This window comes from Equus przewalskii, chromosome 20, assembly GCF_037783145.1.
Source record: "Equus przewalskii isolate Varuska chromosome 20, EquPr2, whole genome shotgun sequence".
In the NCBI taxonomy this organism is placed as follows: domain Eukaryota; kingdom Metazoa; phylum Chordata; class Mammalia; order Perissodactyla; family Equidae; genus Equus; species Equus przewalskii.
The window spans coordinates 48,038,197-48,065,130 of NC_091850.1; the positions used below are offsets into that span (position 1 = coordinate 48,038,197).

The window sequence follows — 26,934 nt, forward strand, 5'->3', positions numbered from 1 at the left end:
AGAATTATTTCTTGTTAATATATCAGATAGTCAGAAGTATGGAAAAGATGAGCAGCTTAAGTAGTATTTTTACCAAATGGCATTTGTTATCATTTAGCTCCGACATCTATGAGGAGTGTGTGTGAATGTATATGTGGTGGATGGGGCGTTGTGAAGATATTTCCTCGGAACAGTTAGCAGTATATTGTCAACAACGGGTTAAGGAGAGAAGTGACCAAAAGGTTGTTGCATTTTTAAATCTAAACCTCTCCCGGATTAACATGAAACTGTGTATAGTGTTACTAATCCCACTAAAGGTGAGTAGTTGCACGTTTTTGTAGAAACTTTAATGCGTTAAATCTGGGTGCTTCTCCTTGACTCCATAGTCTATGTTTAGTCATATCTTTGTATTCAACAGTTCTGAATTCAGAAACACATCTGAGTCCAAATATTTTATGTAAGGGATGGTGGACTTGTAATTGGTGGAGAGCATGCTTTGACATTTTTCAAATGCTATGAAATTAACATCAAAACTCAAGCACTTGATATGATCAGATACGAATGGGATTAAAAAAAAAGCCCTGACAGAGTTTAAGTAGAGGGGCAGAGAGGAAGGTGAAAGTATAGGACAGGTTGTCAAAGTGCTAAATGCGTGCTAGGCAAAGGAGAAAATACTTTTAGCGGACTTATTAGTCATTGTTTCACAGTCTATTGCTGTTACTACTTAAGTTCCACAAACATCAGTTTCCCCATCTGTAAAGTGGGGGCAGACATACCTACTTTACCAGTCTGCATTGTTTCCATGTGCCAGAGACAGAAATCTTTGTCTGGTTTAGTAAGTTAGTGGTCCTAAATCCCTCTTCCTTTCTAGGAAATTTACAATGTCCATATTAATGGCTTTGAGAAGCATGTATTAAAGACCCTTGTTTAACTTTGACCCAGTGTGCACCAGAATTCTTTCCCCATAACACTTGTGAAAATATTGTTTCCTAGATGACAGTCTGGAAAATGGGTCATATTCCTCAGCACAGCAGTATTACACAGAAACTACGATAAAGAGCCATGTTTTATTCATATTCATATTAATGTACTCCTGACCTAAAAAAGAACCCAGAATAACAGCTGCACTGTAAATGTTTATTGAGTGATCACATGAAAAACATTCTTACCAAAGTACAGATTACAGTATACATGCTCCATAAATGATGAATGAATGGTGGATGAGCTAAAAAATGGCAGCATAGAAGGCAAAACATGAATCAAGTTTAGGGACTATGATATCAAGTGCCTTGTGGGTGTTAGGATGAGAATGAAATGGTACCAAGGGTCTAGCTAGTGAGAAATGCCCAGGAATTTCTCTCCAGGGGTAAGAAATAATGAAGATGGTGTCACTGGAGGTAGATAAAGGGTCATATTTGACAAATACTCTTGAACTTGGAAATAAATGTAGGAGGCAAATGAGTAAGAAATGTTGACGCTAGCATCGTGGTTTTAAGCCTGTGTGCTGGGAAGAGTATAAGGTCATAAACCAAGATAGAGAAGCTAGAGATAGGAGCATTTGTGTGAGGGAGAAAAATATTGTTATGAACATGAGTTTTAGTAACTCTTTGCTAATCCATGAAGGTAACAGACAGTTGGAAATGCATTCTTAGGACCTTACAGAAAATTTGGAAGAAGAGGTGGCCAGAAGGCTGATAGACATAGATATGATGGATGATGCTTTGGGTGCAGACAAAATAATGGAAGAAGATGTATGAAGAAGAATTAATCCTTATAGGTAGAACCTAGGAGAATGGCTATATTTAGACAGAAGCAAGAGTGGACAAAAAGATGGGCAAAAAGAAACAGCATGGAGGTAGAAATGAGGATAGCATTCACATCAAGGCCAAGCTATGTGAACTGTGTAAAGAAGGATGGATCATCAACAGTCAGATACTACAGAAGCGAAATTAAGTGTCTCAGGAAGACATCGCATTAGGAATTAGGAAATCATTGGCCATGTTTGACAAAGCATTTCTGTAGAATGGCTCTTTTGTAGTGGACTAAGATATGGATAGATGAGAGGAATAAAAGGAAATATTTTGAGATGTTTGACAAAAGTCACAGGAGAAAGTCTCTTAACAAAAAAGACTAAATAAAACTGTAAAAAGTGAGGATTTTTGTAGTGAGAGAATGGCCCAAGGGAGCGAGTGAGATTAAATATGAAGGAAAAGATAGGGGTTAACTCATCAAGCCAAGTGCCAGAGGAGGCCAGCAGAAATGTAAGCTTGAGCTGAGGTAGAGGGAGGGGAAGTCTTGGCTGGAGGAGGAAAGGAGGAGAGGCTGCCTGAAGCCCCGAATGGATTTTGAAGTGCAGGGAAGGAAGATATTGCTGCTGAGTTGAACATCTGTTAAAAGCAGAGGTGAGATTGGAGGGAGTGGAGGTTAGGGAGGCAGTTTTATCTCAAAGAGAGTGGAGGTGTTCCTCAACCCATCAGAAAGAGTCCCACCTGAGGACCTTTGGTAGGCTGGGCTTGCTGCCTGAAAAGTTCCTCCCGGAGATATTCACAAGGTTAGCTCCCTCCTCCAAGGTATTGGTACATCTGACCATCACCACACAGCACCCGGTCATAGAACAGAAGGTCCGTGGTCTCATAATTAGCTTTCACAGCTATTGTGTTACCTGCTGTATTTATTTCAAATGCATTTATATGACGTACTGGAAAGAAAACAGACAAGCAGTCAAAACATATCATTTCTAGTTGTTATCCTCTCCTCAACTTGTGTGATTTTTAAAAATTATTTATTAACTTTTCTGGGTGTCAGTTTTCCTCATTTGAAAAATCAAAGGCTTTAAATAGATGATTTCAAGAATTTACTCCAGTTTGGAATTTTTTTTCTATTTCTAAGAAATATCTATATCATTTCTAATTCCAGTATTTAATTTAAAAATTTATAGTCATGCAAAATTCTTATTTGATGAGTGGCCTTACATTATTTTTAAGAACAGAGAGTGTTTTAAATATAAATTCAATTAGGATTGGAAAATACTTTATATTGAGTGTCTACATGTTTCTTCAAGTGACTGAAGATGCATAAAAGTAAATACTGTCCTTCAATGTTTAGGAGCTGCTGTTGTTCCGGTTAAGTAAATATATCTAAACTTTTTACTATGTTAAATATGATAAATATAGTTATGTTATAAGAAATAGAAATTATCTCTTCTATATGTGCTTAATGAATATGAATGTTAAATATATTTGAATTTTTACTCAAATCCTACTATATTCTAGTAAATGATATTCAAATGGTGAGAGCAAGCACATATGTAATCATTGCCCATTCTAATTGCTATGTGTATATATATATATATATATATATATGTTCATTAATTCTCACAATGACCCTATGAACCAGGGACTATTATCCTAACTCTAGAGATGAGGAAACTGAGGAACAAAGAAGTTATAAAGTTTTCCAAGGTCACGCTGATATTAGTTCCAGAGCTGGTCTGGCTCCTCCATCTGGACTCTTAACCTCATGTTATGCCATCCCACAAAATGATGAAACACAGATTTAGATGCCTGCATGCTGTGCCCAGCTGTAGTTCATTGAATTCACTGCTCTAGGGTAGTCCATCATGTGACTATACCATAATTCATCCATTTCCCCTTGATGAGCATTTGGGTTGTTTCTGCTGTTATAAATAGTACTGTCGTGAAGAGTCTTGGACGTGTCTCTGGCTTTACATTTTCCAATGGTTTCTCTTCATTACATACCCAAGAGTCAAAGTTCATCCCAATAACTTAACGCCAAGTTGTTTTCCAAAGTGTTTATATGAATTATATTCCCATCAGCAATCGAAGAGATTCTGTTGATTCACATTTTCTGCATCCTTGGGTTTCTTAACTTGATGGGCTGAAGTGGAAATAATTTATCAGGTGGGCAAAAGGGAGGCAGTATTTTTACAGAGGAAAATAGAGCTTTAGAATCAACAGAACTTTCCGTATTTGAAATCTTGTTCCTTCCGACTTACCAGAAGTCGTACCTCAGGCACAATTTTTTTTTAATTGAATAAATTTGAAATGTAATATTGTGTAAGCTTAAGGTGTACAAGGTGTTGCTGTGATAAATTTGTATATTGTAATATGATTGCCAATGTGTTATTTTTCACATTTCATAACTATAATACTATATTATTGTCTATATTCATTCTACTGTGCATTAGATCTCCATGGCTTTTTCACATTTCATAACTATAATACTATATTATTGTCTATATTCATTCTACTGTGCATTAGATCTCCATGGCTTATTTACTGCTCAATACAAGTCTGTACCTTTAAACACCATCACTCGTACCCCACCCCCTATTCTGTGGTAACCACCTCTCTGTTTTTTGCAGGTTTAACTTTTTTAGATTCCACGTCTAAGTGATATGATACAGTACGTGTCTTTCTGTTTGACTTATCTCACTTACCTAATGTACTCAAGGTCCATCCATGTTGTCGCAAATAGGAGGATATCTTTCTTTCTCATGGTTGAGTAATATTCCATCATGTATATATACACCTATCTTTTTTCTATCCATTCATTTGTTCATGGGCCTTTGGGTTGTTTCCATTTCTTGGCTATTATCAATAATGCTGAGATAAACATGAGATTGCAGATGTCTCTTTAAAATCCTGTTTTGATTTCCTTTGCGTATATACCCAGAAGTGAAATTACTCAGGCACAATTTTTAACCTTTCTGAACATCATTATGTGTTTTGTAAATTAAAGATATTTTATTTAAACTGTTATACATAATACTACATAAGGCTACATAATAGGCAATCAGTATAAGTTCTCTAAAAATGCATATGGCGTGCAAGTAATTGGAAGTGGATAATTGTACTCTCAATAAGAAGCAAGTTACCTTCAAAGTAATTACACTGTCCTTTAAAAACAAAAGTGTAGGAAAAAGGTCCACTGTCAAGCAGGAAACTATCCCAACTTCTTATGGAAATAGTCAAACTTTTTCAGCTGGCATGCAGCTTGTTTTCTCTACGCAAATACATGTATATTTTAAGTATAGTCTGGCAAGTTGCTGTTGACGCAAAGATGAACAAGACTTAAAGGAGCTGATAAATCAAATAAAGTGGAAATGGCGATTTTGTTGGTGAGTCAGAGGAAGAGATGGAGTCAGTTGCTATTAAGCTACACACGTGCACTAACTATGGAAACACAGGACAAGGTCTACTCCCAATCCTGGTCCTCCCCAGGCTGAGGAGAATAGGGGAGCCGGGGAAAGGGGTGACCCAGGAGCTGAGACTTCAGTAGGCAATGGAGTCTTATTCTACGGGCTATTTGCATATGGTTATCTGTGGGAAATGTGTGCATGGCAGTATTTAATTCAACCCTGAAGCAATAAATTGCCTGAAGTGGAAAGATCAAATTAATATATGAAACTTAAATTCGGAACATGTCAACTAGGATGTTTTTGAATGCCCTGATTGGACCTCAGGTTTGGCTAGGTACTTATCTCCTAGCGATGGTCTATCTCCTGGATTCTGTATACCATGGTGCTTTTGGTGATATTTTATTATCATTTTGAAGGGAGCATCTGAGTTTGCTTACATCTTTCATAAATGTCAGAAGGATTTTTAATAAGAAGGACTTTAAAAAGATTAAGCTTCAACAAATGACATACACATACAGTCGTATGTCTACACAATTGTAGGAAAGAAGCAAGTTAATCCATAATTTCGTTATTATTTATACAAGCTACTTTAAACAGGATAATTGCTATATGAGTGCAATCTTGACATTAAAATATAAATAACTCTAAAGCAAAATGGAATTTGATTAACAAATCTGACGCTGGCAAAAATTTATTAGAAAAATGTCACAAAAATGTAGAATGGTACCACACTCCACATGTTATCTCATTGACAGCATCATTCAGTTCAAAGGGAGAAAGGATGCACTCAAGAAACTGATGCCATACCCAGGACAGAAATTCTGTGACTGTAGTAAATATGGGAATTAATGTAAGCTGGTGTTAATTGACCCTTAGAGAATGCTGAAAGTTTTTTATTTTTGTTTTTAGAAATAGCATGCACCTTAGTCTGATTAAGCAATATAACTCTTTTAAAGCCATGTTTTCTATGAATAGTTTTCCTTTATATTCATATTTACTGTATAACATGTACCTTGAAACAATAGAAAGGTGCATAATTAGGATTCATCTTGGCATAAATCTGCTTATTTAGGTCATTAGTAATTTAAGTGTATTTTGGGGATACTCAATTGTTTAATGTTATTTTTTCAAAATTATTAACTATTGCTTCTGGAAATTTTTGGCTTCTGTAAAAACAAAACTTCCAACTCAGGAAGCATGAGTAATAATATACTGAAAGATATGGATTATACTCAAACAAAAATTTCACTTTCAAATGTTCCTTTTGTAAAATTACATCTCTTAATTTCCAAAGTCCATACCATAAAAATGATAGAACAGAGTGCCCACTCTCTGGTGTTTGGGATTTCCTATCAGACATGCTCATATGTATACACACTGTTAGATTTAAAGTTCTGTGTTTTCTGTACCTTTTGTGACTTTCCCTTACAATCTATGCTTCGGGAATCTTAGTGAATCTACAATCTAGGCTTGGGACTTATGTCGATAGAAATGAAAAGGGTGTGATATTTGCTTTTAGTGTCAAATATATCCTTTTTTTTTAAGATTTTATTTTTTCTTTCTCTCCCCAAAGTCCCCCGGTACATAGTTGTGTTTTTTTAGTTGTAGGTCCTTCTAGTTTTGGCATGTGGGATGCCGCCTCAGCATAGCCTGATGAGCGGTGCCATGTCCACGCCCAGGATTCAAACCAGTGAAACCCTGGGCCTCCAAAGCAGAGCGAGTGAACTTAACCACTCGGCCACAGAGCCAGCTTCCAATGTCATATATTTCTTGATCACTTATTTGTATTAGGAACACAGCTAGACATAAGATACATTCCTTCCCCTCAAAGAGCTCAGAGTCTGGAGAGGGCTGGTGGTCAGAGAGAGATGTTGATCACACATTGGAGGGAGAGCTGGAAAGAACATCTGCCTAGTGCATGTGAGCACGTGGTGACCCTTTCCTAGGGAGGAGCAAGGAGAGCTTCTTATGGCAGTTGACTTGAACTAGATGAGCAAAGTTTTGCCAGACTGGCAAGGGGGAGTGGGGATTGGTGGAGGATCCCAGTGTAAGGAACCACACTTACAAAGGCCTGTAAATCAGTGCTGAGTGTTCATGCGTGTCATGCTGTCATTATAGAGACACACTGGGTCCTGGGGCCTGAGTGCTGAGCAGGGCACAGGGAGAGAAGACCTGGTCCCGATGTCCACCTGATCTTTTCTGGGTTCAAGATGATCTTTATCATTGCATCCTGATAGACATGGTATAGACTGAAAACACATAATTAAATGCAGACTGACAATAATGGTCCAAAATCTTGCTTAAAATGAAACTTTGAAGGTTGTAGCATTGACAGGTTTTGCTGTTAGAGAGAGTTTTTCTACTGACCTAGACCCTAGATTTGTATCTTAACTCTTGGCTCCAAATTATAGTCTACTCCTAATCTATTTGCCTTAGATAAAGCGTCTTCTTGTTTCAGCGGACAGGAGCTTCCTTTGATAGCTTGCAACAGCATTTTTTCCCTAAACGTGTATGCAGCTATTGTTCAACAAAGCTACAGTGTAGCCAAATCTACAATGTGTCATTCATACTAGAAATATGAATTTATCACACTTCTTTGAGATAAATAGAACTCTGGATGATATTTTTGGATCAACATGTTTTTGCTGTGATTGATTTAGGTGACACTCATGATAATAATATTCTATTGCTTAGAAGTTAGGGACCATTAGCTGGAACCCAAAGGATCTGCTTTCATGAGCAGAGGAAAAAAAGTGGCTTATTGGAAGGTGGGTGGCCTGGGTTGACAGTAAAATTCCAGACAGCCCTCTGGCATTAAAATTTAGTGCTTTATAAACCTGGGAAACTCACGTCACTTCTCTAGACCTGTTTCTCACCTTTGAAAAGGAAATACTATTGCTCTCTCACATGCCTTACAGGGTTGTGGTGAACATCACATTAGATTATCACAGACTTATCTTTTAAGTATTTTAGAAAGTTCTATGCTTGTAATAAATTCTTCATCTTTTCAAATACTTAAATAGTTTGAAATTTTTAGTATTTTAAAATACAATATACAGAACAAGATGAAGTTTTTGAAAGTCATTTCTTTGATGATACAAACCAAATGTTTGTCCTTTCCAACCTAAACTAGGCATTGGGTTTTTGCTTAGGATCTATTTTTGAAGGCCATTACTTTGCTTGGGCTGGCCAGGCATTACTCAGCTCCACTCCAGTGGAATGGCCTCACGACTTTGGTGTGTGCATTTAGAGGGAACGCAGTGTTTGGGGAGCTGAAGTCCAACTTTGTGTCCAGAGCTAGTCATAAAACTCTTTGTCATCAGCACTTATATTGTTGTCATAAATCAACATAACAAATACTAGGACTCAAACCAAATTTCTGTCAAATAAATCAGTTCTAAATTTCTCCTCGTGTTTAAAGGAGGTCATTGTGTAGGTTAAAAGATTCTCAATGTGATTTTGTTAGGGAGAAACAATAATGATAAAAGGTTTGTAGAGTCCGGCCAGTGAAGGAGGTTTATTATCACTGAGTTGTGAGGTCATCTCAACCTGGGGGTGGCGGTGAGGGGCTCTCAGGTTCAAGCCTCCCCTTGCAAGTCAGCTTGAAACCTAAGGACGCCTGGGTCCAGGCTAGGCTTTGTCTAGACATATCTTCCCAGGACTAGAACACAGACAGAGAGACAAGTCATTCCTTCCTCTTATTTCACTGGTCATTGTCAGGCATTATCAGTCTCTACTGGACCAAAAAATAAGTTTTGAAATTTTGTCCATTATCAGCATTATAAAATAGACTATTGTTCTCCCAAAAGTTTGAGAAATGTCTTTCTCCCATTAGAGTGTCAGTGAGTGATAAATAATTCTCCCGCAGTTAGGACTGATGTCATAGTGACAGAGGGTCAACTGAGATGTGATTTGGAAAGAAATTCATACTCTTAAAGAGCACACATTTTTTGTGTTCAGTAGAAAAAAAATAGCTGTAACCTTAGGTCAATGATTCATAATTCATCAAAAAGAAAAAAAACCCTCATGTTTCTGGAAAGTAAACAGGAACCAAACCATATTGACTTACTGGGGGAGACAAACAATAAATGTAAGCAAAAACATCAGCACAAGATAAAAAGTAAATAAGCAATACATATAGTTTCAGTTAGTGGTCAGTGGCATGAAGAAAATACAATATGCGGGGCAGGGAAATTAAGAGTGATTGGGGGAGAATTCAGCAAGATTAGCTGAAGGAAGACTTCTCTGGGTAAGCAACATCTGTGCTAAGTCTCAAAGAGCAGGAGGCAGCCAGGTGAGGGGCTGGGGAAAGAATGGTCCAGGCTAAAGGAATTGCTTCAGGGGTCTGAGGAAGAAAAAATGCCATATGTTTGGAGCTTAGTGGAAAGGGCGAAGAGTGGAAACAGATGAAGTCAGAGAAGTAGGGAGGGATCAAATTCAGGTACTCTATGTATGAGATGATGATTATTATGATGATGATGATGGATGATTTCATGGGAAGCCATTTGAACATTTTCAGCAAAGGAGTAAAATTATGTAATTAAAAATTGGAAAAACTCTCTGACTGCTCTGTGGAAAATAAGACTCTAGAGGCAGTGGATTGTGGGGCGAGAAGAGGAAACAGGAAAACCACATAAGATGCTGTTGCCAAAATGCAGACTAGAGATGATGGACTCACTGGCATCAGTAAGGATGACGTAAAGTGGAAGAGTTCAGGATACAGTTTGTAGGACAGAACCAACAGAAACACACTGATGTCTTTTTGTGGGGCTAAAGGAAAACAGCCTGGTCCAGAATTTCTTCTATGTTTCGTCCCCAAGGACTGGATTGATGGTGGTCCCATTTATAGAGATGAGGAGTGATGGGATGGAGATAAAGGGAAATGATAATGAGCTCAGTGGGGAGGGCAGAACTGGAGATGAAAACATTGAGAATCATCAGCATATAGATGATGTTTAATGCCTTGGGCCTAGATGAGACAACACTGTTAATTTTCTCCTTCCAGATGTGTGTTTTCTGGGTTTCTATGAATCATAGTTTTTCAGAATTTAACAGAACTCTTCATAGCTTCCATTGCTCTGGGTAGGTTCACATTACATTTAGGATAGTACATAAACTTGGCAGCTTCTATTTCCAGGTTTGTTGAAAATTGTTGATAAAATTCACAAGTGCTGTATTTTATGAGTATTTTTTTCTAGGTTATTTTTTTATGGTTGTTAATGAACTTGGGAATTTCTTATAATGTGTAGTGTCAACTGTAAGCACACTACTTGCACGGGGCCTAATTATGTATAAATTTCTGCTTATAGCAGAAAGCACGCTCCTTTTAAAGTTGGAGGGAGTACGACACCTGCCCTTGCATAGACATTCAGCCCAAGTTTTGAGTTTCTTCCACTTGGGATGTTGACAGGTTGACATTTTTAACAGGTCTAAGTTAAATAAAACAGTGTTTGAATAAACACAAGAAACATCATGGAGAAGGGCGTCATAACTAAGACAGTTGAGCACCTTTCTTTCCTTAATTTTTCATGGAGGATTAATAGTCAAATAATAGTAATTTGTATCAATTGAATTGCAAAGGATGTTAATATCATCTAATGAAAGAAACTAACTTCAAAGTGAATTTATGCTTGACAATATGTTTGCTATTTCTTAAAAAACTGAATAATTAAAATTGTATGGTTACTATTGCAACTCTTTTAATAGATTATTTTTCCTTGCCATATTTTCATCTATTTTATTTATCTTAAAATGGATGATAATATTATATATGACAGATATGGAGTCTGTCCTGCTCAAAAGATATCTGTGCAGCTGCATCAGGGGTCAACTTCACAGTATTATGTGTGTGAATTAGTTAGTTGGGGCTGCTGTAACAAAATACCACAAACTGGGTGGCTTAAACAACAGGAATTCATTGTCACTTACTCAGCACTGGAGGGTAGAAGTGCAAGATTAAGGAGTCAGTTCTTCTGAGGGCTGTGGAGAGCATCTGTTCCATGCTCACCCCTACCTTCTGGTGATTGGCTGGCAGTCCTTGGTGTTCCTTGACTTGTAGATCCGTCATCCTGACCTTGGCCTTTATCTTCAGTGACTATCCCTCTGCGCATGTCTCTGTCAAAATGTCCTCTTTTTATAAAGACACCAGTCATTTTGAATTAGGGACCGCTCTGATGACATCGTTTTTCACTTGATTACATCTCTAAGGAACCTGTCTGCAATTATGGTCACGTTCGTATCTTCTAGGGATTGGGGGGCCAATATATCTTTTGGGCCGAATGCAATTTAACTCAAAAGTGTGTGCTCTCCTTTCCTTGCTAACATTCCTGATTTTCCTTAGACATTGTTAATGAACAAATCCTGAAGATATTCTACTTCTCTTTATCTAGGTTTATCCCCAAAAGCACACATGTAGCCCCATTTATATGTTTCTGACACATTTATGAAGCTGATTTACATCTCCAGGCTTGACCATTTCTCTGATCTCCTAATTTGTATTCCCACCTGCCACCTTGTTATCTCCAACTGGATGAACAATAGACATCTCAAGCTTAACATGTTGAAAACAAAATTTTTCTCTTCTGCCTCCCTGCTGAAATGTTCTTCCGTCATTCTTGGCCATCTCGGTAAATGACCCCTACATTCCCCTGAACTCTGTCTGAAGAACTGAATCATCCTTACATCTCTTCCCCTTATTCCCTTCTAATACCTATTCATGTTTGTATTAGTTTTGTATTGTGCTGTGACAAATTACGGCAACTTAGTGGCTTAAAACAACACTAATTATCTTACTGTTTCAGAAGTCCAGCATGGGTTTTGTTGGGCTAAAATCAAGGTGTGCACAGCACTGCTTTCCTTTCTGGAGGCTCCAGGGAAGAATCTGTTTCCATGTTGATTCATGTTATTGCCCAAATTCAGTTTCATACATTCCTAGGGGTGAGATTCCCATTTCTTTCCCAGCTAGTGGCCACAAGTCATTCTCAGTTTCTAGAGTCCACCTGTATTCCCTGGCTCCTGGCTTCCTGCCTTCATCTTCACAGCCATCAGTGGTTGCTTTGAATCTCTCTGAACTCCTTTTCTGCCTCATCTCTTGCCTCTTCTATCTCATCTGTCTGTCTCTAGCTGGAGAAAATTCTGGGCTTTTAAGGACTCATTTGACTAAGCTGGGCCAACCTGGATAATCCAGGATAGTCTCTATATCCTACGAAGCCTCTATATCCTAGTCTCTATATCTACGAAGGCTCAACCACTTCACCAGACTATTTTATTTCTTCATAGCACTTATCACCACGAGAAGCCATCTTTTTCATTTATTATGGGTGTTAATTGTCTGTGATTCTCCATTAGAATGTAAAACCCTTGTCTGTTTTCTTCGGCATCAAATCTTCAGTTCCTACAATACATTGACTTTGTGATCATTCTACCTGTTTTTATTTCTGTAGCATTTAAGTTGCTTTCTTACATACACATTTATTCCATCGCATGTGCCTATCTCCTGTGAGGGTGTCATTGTGCTGGGTACCCTCTTCTCAGAATGGTAAAAGGAGCCCTTCCTGATAAAGAGTTCCCTGGACACTGTAAAGAGTATATATATATGTATTAGATAAACTCTTGACCCCAAAGAACTTGTAGCTTTAATTTCCTTGTATTTCTATAACCTTATATTGAACTGGGCTGTTCAAATATTATTTCAGTTTTACAAATAAAGGAATTTCATCTGTGACAAGTCGAGTAACTTTCCCAAGGACACCGGGTGCAGTGACTAGAACTGCAAGCAGTTGTTCCTACTCCAGATTCTTTTCTGAATCATACCAGCGTTGTAATTTATCCCAATTTTCTTGAAGCACAAGTAAATAATCAATATTTTTTTCCAAAAGTGAATATGTATTATCTTCATGTTATCATTTAATGTCCTCTCTTTAACACTTTTGTTACTGTCAAATGTTAAATTATATGGAAGATGACTGATCACATAAGGCCACACAAAAGAAAACTTTTCCAGGCAAGAAAGAAGGAAAGTTAGAAAGGGAAGATGATGTGCTGAGGGGTTTGGGGTTGGTACCCAAGGCTGGTCATTTCTTTCTCCACTCCACCTAGGCACCCAAGAGGAAGCGGGTATTCATTCCTTTACTACTTGAGACCCAAGCCTGACTGTGGCTCCTTTATTTCCCATGACATATTTCCTGGTCCATGGAGGAACAAACATACAAATAGATCTCCAAACTCTAGATGCTCATGAAGATCTCCCTCTGATCCCTCCACTGATGAACTTGGGATTGTAAATGCTCATTTAATTTCCCACTCACGTGATAATGCCAAAGCAAGTGTTGTAATGAGATACTTGCTGAGATCTTGAAACATGAGTATTTAATTGGGGCCCAGGTAATATTAGAGCATTGGACTCATCTGGAGAAGGTGAACCCCCAGCATTCTGAAGGAGAGAGGAAGAACTAAGATTTGGAAAGCCAGAAAACATCAAAGCGGGGGGCAGGAGAATGAAGAATGCATACAGAGGAAGAGGGGAGAATTTCAAAACTTGAGGTTCACATGCTACAAGGGAAGACTCAAGCCTTGAGAGCCAGACCTGTGCTCAGACCCACATTCCATGAATACCAGTTTGGTGCCTGACACAAGTCCCTCCCATTCTTGAATCTCTCTCATCTTTAAAAGAGGAAAATAGCACTTTATTTGCAGTGGTGAAAGTTGTCAATATAGGTAAAAGTGTTGCACGGTGTCTAGATCATGGTTACCGTCCAACTCATGGTAACAAGTAGCACGTTTGTAAATTTTCCAGGCCAACTGGATGGTGAGGACATGGGGGCACAGGTTACCTCAGCTGAATGCTACATAAGTGAAATATTGCCTTTTTTTCCAAAATCTGACCCCCATAGACCACATTGCAGCAACTGAGACTTCAGTGGTGAAAGGAGAACCAGCCTCTGAATGTGAATGCTCACCAAACCCGCAGTAGTAAATTTCTGTGTTCTTATTTCCCCCTCTGTGTGTTATAGTAAAGTAACAACATTAGAATTTCAGGCTATCCCTTAATACCATAAATATACTAATTATAAAGAAAATGCTAATCAGTCTGTCAGGCTGTGATTAAATTCTTGCTATGTGCACTCACTGTAGGAATAAGTCAACTGGTTTGTTTAAAAGAGATAAAATCGTGTTTCTAGAAGAAGCAGGAACACATGTCAGATATTGAATGTTTCCAAAATAAAGGTGGACTGTAAGCCATGTGAGGGCAGGGCTGCATCTGTCTATTTTACGGCCCTTAAGAATAGTATCCAGAACAAAATAGGCATTTGATAACTATTTGTTAAATGAATGAAGAGTGAATGAATGAATGATAAAACAAGACACTTCTCAAACTAATAATTTGCTGTGCTATGTAATAGATTTCTCTGCAATATTTATCTGTCATAAATTCAACCTCTGTCTGCCTACACTGCCTTCTATTTTTAGGGAAAATAATCTTCCTGAGTTTTATATTTTACATTAAAATAATATGGTAATAAAGCAGAATGCGGCACCTCTGTAATTAGCCATTTGCTCTGGATTCCTTTGGGGCCTCCAGTCTCTTTCACTTTGAAAGCAGGTGTGTGGCAGAGTAATCTTGGTTACTTGGGAACAGGTGGGGTTTTTCAGGAGTCCTGGTGTAGTACATGAAGTCCTGACAGTAACACCAACAAGGGATAGTAAAGTTGAAAACCATCAGCTGCTGCAACTATGACATTTAAAATTATAATGTGGATAAGCTAATTGTATTTGTTTCATGGTGTGGTTCATGTTAAATGCATATACTTAGAGTCTATTTTGGAACCAGAGTTGACAACTTTCATATTGCAAAAGCAGGTGGCCACCTTTTTAATATATTAAATGCAGATGGAAGTTTGCTCAGTAGATTTATGAAACTGTGACATTTATACTTACATGCTGATAGTAAGTACATGCTGCATTTTTGAGGTAAAGACATAAAGGGTCAGCTGTTTGTTCTGTTATTATTAGGATGCCCGTTGTGAAGTACCCTTATCTAAATACCTCTTTACACTGTAATAGGCTAGAGAATAATGCAAGGAGCATCTTTACTTCTAAGTTACCAAATGATTAATTTACGTCATATTTATTAAAATACTTTAATAATTCATCTCACAGTGTTGTAATGTGCTGGACTCATCCCCTCATTGATGTTAGGATACCATTGGCACAGGACAATTCTAGAACAAGGATTGCTTCAATCTACCATTATAGATTAATTGTGTTAGCTTTAAAAATTACAAAGAGTATTCTAGATTGTTGATTTTTTTTTTGTTATTAGTATTTAAAGAGAAAGTGAAACTGTCTCTTTTTCAACCCTGAATACTGTAAGGTTATTCCATTACTGCCCCACTGGCTCAGCGTGTCACTCTTCCATCTGGACAGACACCGAATGAGACGCTCTGGTCTCCATGACCAAAGGGCAATGCCCTTGTTTCTTGCTGTGACTGCCAGGAAAGTGTTTGAATAGCGCTATCTAATGTCATCGTGTTTATTATGCATACTGACACATGTCCATGGGGGGAACTTGCCTGAAAAGAAATATTCATTTGTGTTGCTATGGATTTGTAAATCTTCCCCGTTGACAAAAATCATGGAGTTATTCTTGGTGCCAACAAAGAAAAAAAAAGCACCTCTAATACATCTCTACCTGTAATTTCCTAATTATTATAATATTAACATTGAAGTGGTGATGCTAAGGTATTGTTCCGGGCCGCTTGCAATGTGAAAAATTAAATTATTTTGATGGGATACTTTACAGTAATAAAATAGATTAAAAACAAATTCTATCATGAATTTCCATAAACAGAGAACTGAAACTCATCTGTTTTACGTCTCCTTATTATTAAGGGGACTCATTTACCACCTCCTTGCAGGAAGGTTCCTGCCTGCCTGAGCCTTGGGAACAAAGGATAGTATGGAGGGAGTCACTTTTTACCACTTGACAAAACCTTCTAGAGAGCTGAGAGTTGAAAAGATTCAGGTGAATGTTTTGAAACACAGCACTAAGTGCTTTTTCTAATGAGTAGTACCTACGTATATTTTAATATGTGCCAGACTTTTTTTGTAATTAGCTTGGTAATTTAACTTCCCAAATAAGAATTTTGATGTAAATTAGTTTCCATTATTAAATTCATAATCTCTCTCTGATTTTAGATATTAATATCTAATTGAAAGATTGTTACAGAGATCAAAAGTGATATTTTAGGTAAAACCATTTTGTAAACTATAAGGCAAGAGATATATTTATGTAGTTATCATTATGATATATTTTCTCATTTGGGAAAGTATGAGTTATTAAAATCGTAATGAGTTGTGAGAAGTGAGCAATTAAATATTAACAATTAAATCTAATAAAATAATTTCCATAAATTTACAATGACTAGGGATTTTCAAACAGACTGTATTAGAATTTAGAGATCTAAGTTCTATTTTTGATGACCTGGATTAAATCAGTTCCAAATATTTATGGCTTATTATGATGCCTCTTCCTTTCAGGGAAATTTTCTGCAGAAAAAAATAAAATTCATGTATTGCAATATCCCATTTTTCTTTAGTATCATAAGAGTGTGCAAAAAAGAGGAGTGGAATCTGATCATTTCAGTTAGGTCACAAACACAAAAAAGGTGAAAATTATGCTATGAAAAAAAGAAGCAAAATCTTTGTGATACTAGCATTCCCATAGTTTCAAATGATGTGTTGCTCAACATTATGTATATGTGAAATGTGTGTATGCATGTTCTTGTTCATGCATGTATCAATACAAATACATATTCACAAATTTTTCCGTCATTCTCTCATTTCAGAGATGAGATATTCTAAAATATTTCTATATCCATCTAGAGTGTTACTAAAATAATGTGTCACTCATAAAGAAATGTCCTTGCTGCTTTATGTGAGTTGAATTACAGTATGTGTTAGATTTAGAATTATTTACATTCTTTTCATTTAATTCAGCAATTTATCTATGAGCTTTCATCTCACCAGTAGACAGGCACTCATGGATGCCTTCACAATGTTGTTCCTATTGCGTTTTTATCACCAATACCCTCGTTATCTTCAACTTCTGTGCTATTACAGCTGAGCTAATTGCTGACATTTCTTTCCAGATCAAACCTTTCATTACCAACATCATTATCTGGAAGTGTTCTGCCCAATAATTTTGAAATACAATTTTCTGCACTAGTCTTCATTTTAAAAGATACGCACATATGTTGGTTCAATTGTTGACGTATTTTTTCGACTTAGAAAAATAAAAGATACAATGTACTTAATATATCTGTAGAAAATATTTGGTACATATTCTCCGCAGATAGTATTTTTACAGCTTCAGGATGTCCCAAGTATTGCTTAGAATTTAGCTGTCAGCAAATGCTTTTCACACACTGATACAAAAAACAATGTGCCCACATAGTGATATTTTAATGTAGATGTGTAATCCCCCAAGTAGATAAATACCTCAGCTCAGCGATTGCCTTGGACATCCAACAATGTCAGATGAGGAAAACATAGATGGTAGATAGAGAAGTGGAAGTTTGAGTCACAGGCTTTAATCGTGAGTTGTTAACCCTCCGATTCCTATTTGTATCTGTGCTTCAGAATTAGATAACAAACATTTATGGCCCCAGTATTTGAGACTTCCTCAAAGTAGGTACATTGATGCATTTTTGAGCCACTTCTTAACTTTGGAATTCCTCAGCATGTAACTCAAGTATTAATTTGATGGCAACAGGAAGTCATCGGAATATCGGAAGAAACATGTACCATTGAAGTTCTGAGGTATATAGTAAGACTCTCAAGAAATTGGATAGCTATATCCATGTGGCATTTCTCATCATCAAAGTAATAAACCTTGTGGCTTGTGAACCCCAATGGAAAGTCTACACTATATTTCATTAATCCCTTTTCCATTGCCCTTGATTCATCACTGAATTGCACTCCCAGGCATAAATCTCATATTTGATCCACATTGACCTCATAGATAAGTAGAGTTTCCAGTCCTTTTAGAGTTTAGAAACTATCAAACAGAAAACAAAAAGCAAAAACTCCTTTGCCAGCCATGGATACCACATTTGGGGAAAAATATTATATTTAGTAAAAACTACTGGTGGCAAGTTCAAAATTTCATACACGATAGGGGATAATGGAAAAAAACTCCAAAAAGTCATTAAATAAGTGGGCCTAAATATATTGATACCTACAGAAAAGTTCTAGAAGACACAAGCTTCCAAAAAGACTTGCTAGGAATAAAATACCTATGAGAGAGAAAACTTGCTACGATAGTTAACTTTTCTCCTTTAACACTGTTTATTTCTTTCAGTTTTCTGGGAAATATTGTTGTGGCATCATGATCTACTAGAGCAGATTGCCCCACACATTTTTGTTGTTGTTATAGGCACTGTGTCTACTTTCCATGTTTATGAGCCAGTCTTTAATAACTATCAACTTTAATGAATATTAGTTTTACACTTATCTTTAAATGTTTTGGTTAAATCCTGTACTTTTCATAATTATCATGGTGACTGAAGATATGTTTTTTTCAGCTCTTAGTCTTCAATCCGTACATTAAAAGTCTGTGAGTAATAGACACTTCCTGTCTCCCCTTAACTTGCAAACCTTCCCATAGGAGGCTGAGTGAAGGGGAAAGTAGTAGGTTTCTTTTGATTTAAGGAGGTGCAATTAAACCATTCAAATATAAGCAGATAAATAAATTTCTGTATACAGTGTCCATCTTAATTGCCTTAAAAGTGATTGGCAAAATCATAATTGATGAAGGCTTACTTAGTAGGTGGATTGGATGCAGCTTTGGGGTGCTGGCTCTGCTAGGAACCTGGCTGATTCTTGGGGGACTGGAATTTCTTCTCATCAGAAATTTCTTCCTTGGTGTGGGGTAGATAATCTGATTCTTCATTGTTATACAAACCTGAAAAGAACATGAGTTGTTTGTGACTTTTAGGCTTGACTCCAGAAGACAAGCTGAAAACCTTGTTAACTGATTATAGATAACCACAACGGTGGTTAAGAGCACCAGTTATGAAGTCAAACTGCTTAAGTTCAAATACAGGGTCCACTACTTAAAATCACTGTGATTGGGGCAAATTATTTAATCTCTCTGAATTTCTTACTTCCTCTATAAATGAGATGATAACTTTCTCCATTTAGATATGTGTAGAAACAATGGTAGAATTCCACTCTATGCCTAAGCTGCTTTTTTTAGTACAATAAAAAATCAGCTATTCCTAATCCCTTGAGGATACGGACAAAGGCAACTTGAGGGATGTGGGAAGTGAGTTCTCCTTGTGATCCATGGTGACTTACCTACCCAATAAAGTGCCAGCTCTTCTTCTCTTCATTATGTTTTCATATTCCCCAGTCCAGATTGCTCAATTGTGAATTAAGGAAAGCATTATTGGCGGAGGCCAAATTGTGAACTTGGAGCAGGAAGTGAGGAACATAGCATAAATCGACAGAGCTAAGTGAGCCTTAGTTTTTCATCCAGTCCATTGGATGATGTGAGAAGTTTTGAAAATGCCAAAGAATCATTTCATTCCAGATGTATTGCAGTTATGAAGAGAGCAGCATCAATATTTAGGAAATTTAAGGAGCTGGTGTTCTAGTGGTTAAGATTCAGCACTCTCACCTCCATGGCCCAGGTTCATTTCTGGTCAAGGAACCACACCACCCATCTGTCCGTTGTCTACTGTGGTTTCAAATACCAACAGGGTCACCCATGGCGGACAGGTTTCAGTGGAGCTTCCAGACAAAGACAGACTAGGAAGAAGGACCTGGCCACCCACTTCCAAAAAAGTTTGCCATGAAAAGCAGCAGAGCATTGTCTGATGCAGCACCGGAAAGTGAGAGGGTGGTGTAAAAAGACCAGATAGGGTTCTGCTGTGCTGTATACGGCGGCTCTAGGAGTCGGAATCTGTTCCAGAGCGCGAACAACAACAGCAAAGCCTATAGGCATCTAAACAAACACTGCTTTCAAATGTGCAATATCAATTCTAGAGCCAACTTAAGTTGTATCATGCAGTCAAGGCCTCCATCCTGTGGAGACCATGTTTAGAAAATGTTCCGAAATAGAGAGAGATATATTCAAAACATCATGTAGAAAAGTGTTCAGAATTCTCAAAAGAGAATGTAATATTTCCATAAATGATAAGACGCTGATCCTGTTGTGATTCGTATCTCTTTAATATACCATGTTATAATATCTGCAAGCAAAGTTTTTACATTAAAGATCAGTTTGGCCTTGTTTAGGCTGACTCCCTATGCTGCTCCACACACACCCAACCCCACCATAGGACAAAGAATGAACTTAGAGATGGTTTCAAGCAGGCAAGAAAAATGGAACAAATATGCTATAATTCATGAAAGATTGTTGACCAAATATTTAAATACTGCTCTCAGTTTAAAATAAATGATGGAGGTCGGGCCGGTGGCATAGTGGTTAAGTTTGCATGCTCTGCTTCAGCGGGCCAGAGGCTGCAGGTTTGGATCCTGGGTGCAGACCTACACACCACTCATCAAGCCATGCTGTGACAGCGTCCCACATACAAAATAGAGGAAGATTGGCACAGATCTTAGCTCAGCAACAATCTTCCTCAAGCAAAAAGGGGAAGATTGGCAACATGTGTTAGCTCAGGGCCCATCTTCTGCACCAGGAAAAAAAAAATGATGACAAGCAAACAAAAAGCACAAAGAGAACACTAGATTCTAGATTTATAGGAATACCAGCCATACTGAGCCTGTTTGTCCATTTCTATGACAGAGCGCCAGTATCCAGTCTTCTCTATCTTAACGTTCCAAGACAGAAGTTAAATCTTAAAAGTTAGACCACAGAATATTCCATGCTAAATGTAAGAAATTGTACTAACACTCAAGGAGAATGTATCCTACAGGGAATAATTATACACAAATGTTTATATAGTTATGATTTGATGTATTGAAATGTATGTTTTCAAGAATTTACTCATGTTTGTTTTGAATGCACCCCTCCAATTTCCTTGAAATTTAATATTTTTTTGCAAAGAAATATTTTTAAGATATTGGCTTCGGCTGGTGTTTCAGCCAAACACATTGTGGGAAGAACTTAAAATGCTTAGTCATGTGCGTTTACTTATTGGTATTCCTTAGATGCCTCAGCCTAGGGCAATGACGTAATACCTAAGCGAGGCCAGAGAAACAGGGCCCACTCTGTTTTGACAGAGTATTATTCATGATCACCACTTTACATAAATGTTAAAGAATATCAAATAAAGACATGAGCTAATTATGCAAAAAATCGAAACAAATGCTACTCTTAATTCTGGGAGATTAAGGTGCAATATTCTTAGTAGTCAGATAAATTGAGTTCTTTCTTAGAAGATAGTGCCTTACATATGTGCTTGAGACATGGAAAAGGGTAAAATATCATAGATACTTTCCATCCAAGTTCTGCCATAAGGAAACTCTCCTTTGTAATTTAAAATTTTGCATTCTGCCAAGGCACACACCTATATGTGTGTGTGTGTGTGAGAGTGAGTGAGAGAGAGAGAGTGAGAGACAGCTCTAAAAATGACAATTCTGCATTTATTATTAATGTTATTTGCAAAGAGCATATATTCATGGTGGATTGTGGCATTTTAGGAGTATTCCATAGAGCAGATGTGTTTTTATGTCTAATTAATTAATGCATTTAAAAAGCTGTGTTCTAAATTCATTCTCTTGCAGTCGCTGCAATCATGTATTCGGTATCTGGGGATTCCTGTCTTCAAGCTTTGTTTATACCAAAAATATAAATTCATATAAATTTCATGGATTGATAATTTACAACATCAAGAATGCCAAGGGGTTTGCTGAACTATTGCTGAATGGTCAACTATACATCCTATTTGAGAAACCAAGGGTGCTTTGAACACAGTGAAATTAATTTCGTGCCCCTGAAATCCTTTGGCTTCTTAGTCTCTCATTGCATGAGCTTTAATTTAAGGCTTAGAGTGAATGAAGACGTGAGACTTGCCCAGTGTAAAAAGTCCCGAATAAGAAGTTTACACTTTGATAGAACAAATAATACCCAATGTATATATTTTATTAATGGGATTTTAGTATCTATAGCCTACAGTCATAGTTACAGGGTTCAAATTTACACTGATTCACGAACATGAGCTAGTGTGTGATGTCCTGTATTCCCAGCCTCTTAGTACCAAACGTCCTATTTCTGAGTGTGTCTGACACCAGGTCAGAAGAGTTTCACAGCAGCAGGCAGCATGGGATTTTAGCTTTATTGGAGTAGCTGTCACTACCAGGGCTCCAGGCAAAAGTCCAGCATTCTTTGTTTGACTTCCTTCCTCTTCCTTTTCTCCTCTTCTTTCCTGTCCCACGTCCTGCAATCCATTCTGGCCATGGACAGCAGAGATAACCGCAGACTACAAATGAAAAGCTGAGCTGGCCCTGAAACTATTACTCCTCGCAGCTATTTAATTGCAAAAGAATCTTTGTCCTGGAATTTCACCATGCCCCTTGGAAAGCAGGCTCAGTAATTTGGCTGTCAATCATTTGTAATTTTATACCTAAGAGTCTGAAGGGATAATAATTAGAATTAGAGTCGTATACTGGAATGCTGAGCCTAAGAAAATGAAAAGCGAGTATTTCAGGAAAGAGTCAAGTCTTTTAAAAGTCTCTTCTAAAGATCAAGTTTTATTAAAATAAAAATATAAACTGTTAATAGTAAGCTCATTTGGAAATCGCTCCTCACTTTGTTACTTATTTATAATGTTAAAGCTTTTCTATGTTAATGCTACTTATTTTTCCACTTTGCTGTCAGTGTTAGTAGATAAAAATGGTCAGGGCATTAAAATGCAGTTTCTTGCTTTGTTTTTCAGCCCAAGAAATCGAACTGTTTGTCCAAAAGGGCCACAACATAATGAATTATTTTAGAATTGATGATACCCCACCAAATAGTGATTTCTTCATCCTTTACTTCTATTTACTTTTATTTTGTAAGACTTAAAAATCCTCTATTTTCTTTTAAAATAAAATTGACAAGGATATTGCTGGAAACTCTGAAGTTAAAACAGTATTTTTTTAAAAAAATTAAGAACATTTAGTAGGTAAATAATGTTCCTGTTTTCATGCATGCCTGTTAGAACTTCTAAAAATCTGGGATTGAAAATAATTTAGGACTTTGTTTTTTAAGTATATGTACACAAGAGTGCGTAGGTCATCAAGTGTAGCTTGCTCCAGATTACCTTTGTAAAACTCAGTTATAGTACTGTTTGGTTGTTGATTTATTTTCCTTGCTGAGTATTATTTCATTGCGTACGTATACCATACTATATCCATTCTTGTTGCTGTGTATTTCAGTAGTGTCCAGTCAGGGCTGATATGAATATTGTTGGTATGAGCATCATAGTAGATGTCTTCTGTGCACATTTCTGGTGAGTGTATGCCTAGGAGTAGAATTGCTGAGACATAGAGAATGCATAGAAAGAGCTTTAAAAGAGATTGACAAACATCAAGTTTCTTTTACCACTTGACATTCCCTTTCACAGTCTCTGAAAGTTCTGATAACACCCAGTGCTTGCCAACATTTGGCATTTTTTCTCCTCTTTCTTTTTTATCATAACCACTCTGACGGGTGTGCAATGGCATCCCATGGAGGTTTAAATTTACATTTGCCTAATGAGTAATTAAGTTGATCATCTTTTCATTTTTGTTGGCTGTGTGGATATCCCCTTTTGTGAAGTACTTGATCAAGTATTTTGAAATATATATCTATGTATCTATATACATGTACACACGTCTTGTATATACATATACACACACACAGAATAAAAATATATTTTTCCACTAGCGCCCCTTCATTTTTGCAGTGGTATCCTTGATAAACATAATTTCCCAATTAATATGGCCCAATTTATACTTTTTTATTCCTTGTATGGTTAGCCCTTTTTGTGTCCTGCTTAGGAAAGCCTTGGCTACTCTCAGGTCATGCATGTGTTCTATATTTTACCCTTAAAGCTTTATATAGTTTAATCTTTCACATATAGACCTGTGTTACATATGGAATTGATTTTCATGCGTGTGTTTTTTGAGATGAGAGTCAAGGTGTGTTTTTTCACTGTATAGATATCCAGATGGAAACACCATCTTTCCCACCGTGTGGCAGCGTATGGATTCTCTTAAATTAGATATATATGTGGCTTGATGTCTGGATTCTCTCTCGTCCTACTGTTCTGTCTCTCCTTACGTGGACACCACAAGGTCTCACTGACTGCAGCTTTGTAATGTGCCTTCTTAGCTGGTAGCTTCAGCCTTCTAGATTTGTTTCTTTCCTTCAAGACTACTTGTTCTTCTTGGCAGTTTGCATTTTCATGAAAATTTTAGAATCCACTATCCATCACCTTAGCCCCTGCCACCCCTGAAAAGAACAGTATGCTGAGGTTTGGATCGGAATTGTGTTAATTCTATCAGTTAATCCAAGGAGACTGAAATCTTTACAATATTAAATCTGCCAATCCATCAACATGGTATTTCCCTCCAATCACATAGGTCTGCTTTAGTTTCAATAGTGTGTAGTGTTTAGAGAGATCTTACACCACCTTCACAGATTTATTCCTAGGTATTTGATGTTTTTCTATGATCTTTATAAATACCATTATTGTTTTAATTTCTTTATTGCAGATACACAGAAAGAAAATTGATGTTGTACATTGGCTTTTTGTGTTCACTTTATCGCCTAAGGCCTTTGGTAGAATGTTAAATAGAAGTGACAATAACAAAGAGCAATATCTCATTCATATCTCCGGGGAAGTTTTCAATATTTAGCTCTGATTATAATTTTTTGGTAGGTTTTTTCATTATCAAATTGAAGGTATTCCTCTCTATTCCTAGTTTCAAAAGATTGGTTTTTCTAATCACTAATGACTGTTGAATTTTGTGAAAAACAAGTATTTATGCCTCTTTAGAATTTAGTTTAAACTATTATTATGGATATCCCAGAATGTTCAGTTTATTCTGCTTCTTTGCTGGAAACACTAAAATGAACCAAAAATACAAGAAATTAGAACTTCAATTCCATTTACAATACTGGGACGGAATCAGCCACAAACTCATAAAAAGGAGGTATACAGACTTTAGACATTGCTTTTCAGATATCATACAGTGTGCAAATTTCATTTAAAGAAAGACAAAGGAAGAAGGGAAAGATGGAAGGAAAGGAGGGAGGGAAGGAGGAAGATGAAGGCAGGGCCATAACTCAAAGTCCTTCACTGGAACACTGAGTCCCGAAGATGCGCAGGGACACAGGAGAGACAAGAAGCCCGGTGGAGGATAAGCCCCAACAAGGGAATAATGTCAAGGGGGGTGTTACAAGATCTGCATTTTTAGTTTTACCTCCTTCATACTCAACACCTCTCTCCTCCCCAATCTGTAATTAAGCAAAAGTCAGGCCAAGATAAAGTTGCCATCATTCAAAAATAAGTAATAACCCAAAGTGTTTAAATATAAGACAGTGGGTTGTTGCTATCAAAAAAAGGTAAGAAACGGAATCAGAAAGAGGAGAAAGTAATACAACAATAATAGACAAAAGATAGAGAAAGTGTAACTCCAGAAAAATAAAATTACCCCCAAGTAACATAAGAGAAAGTTAGCCATCTTCTTTTTTATAGCCTAAAGAATTTAAAATAATGAAAAAAAGTGAAATCAAAGAGATGATAATGAGACAAAGAAGGCATAAAAAGAGTAACAAGGAGCTGGCAATGCTCGTGGAAAAGTAGCAAAAGTAAAGCCATCGCTGAAATGAAACCACATTAGAAGCATCAAGGAGAATAGATAGTGCAGAAATAAAGAGGGCTGCTGTGAGGAAATAAAGCAGAAGAGAGACCAAAAAGATGAAAAAGCAACTAAAGAGAAGGCAGTAGATGTGGAAGAGAGAGAACTGGGAGCTGATGTGCGGATTGTTGTTCTCACCTGGGAAGGTAATTTTCTTAAAAGAAAATAATATATGCCTGGCCTTTTAGTTCTTTTCTTCAATTTTCAGTGTCAGAAGGTATCTAAATTATTGATTCACAAAATTTTGTAACCATCTAAGTAGGGCCAGGGGTTCCCCAACTCCAGAGGCATCCTCAAAGAAAATGAAGGTGAGTTGTGCTCTGGAGGCACCATGAACAACCCATTCTAGGTGATTGTTGTGTGCTGGGGTAACAAAGCAGAGATATCTGTCTGTCTTATCAAATATGCATTAATAAGAAATACAGGCACCCATGAACCATTCTTGCAAAATTGTGTTAAAGACAACGTACAGTTAATGAAGACCTAGATCATGATGCATGATTTAGGTTGAGACATACAACCGTGTTAAAGAAGACTAAGACTGGTGTTGGCAGTGTGTGGAACAAGCACCACCCTTTTAAAATTATGTACTGTTTGATTTTTTTTTTTTTTCTGGTGAGGAAGATTGTCCCTGGGCTAACATCTGTTGCCAATCTTCCTTTTTTTACTTGAGAAAGATTGTTGCTGAGCCAATATCTATGCCAGCCTTCTTCTATTTTATATGTGGGATGCCACCATAGCATGGCCTGATGAGCAGCGTGTAGATCCACACCCAAGATCCAAACCCAGGTGAACCCCGGGCCACCGAAGTGCAGTGTGGGAACTCAACTACTGTGCCACCAGGCTGGCCCTTGTTTGAATTTTTAATAATGAGTTTGTATTGCTTTAAAAATAATCAAAATTTAATTTTTAAAAATTACCTTGTTTAGTTTTTATTTGAA

The 26,934-nt window shown here is 37.1% G+C and overlaps 1 protein-coding gene across 8 annotated transcripts in view; it reads left to right on the top strand.

Moving 5' to 3' along the window:
• Positions 1-26,934, top strand: part of CTNND2 (catenin delta 2) — an 883,391-nt gene that overhangs the window by 263,792 nt on the left and 592,665 nt on the right. The gene's annotated exons all lie outside the window — the stretch shown is intronic.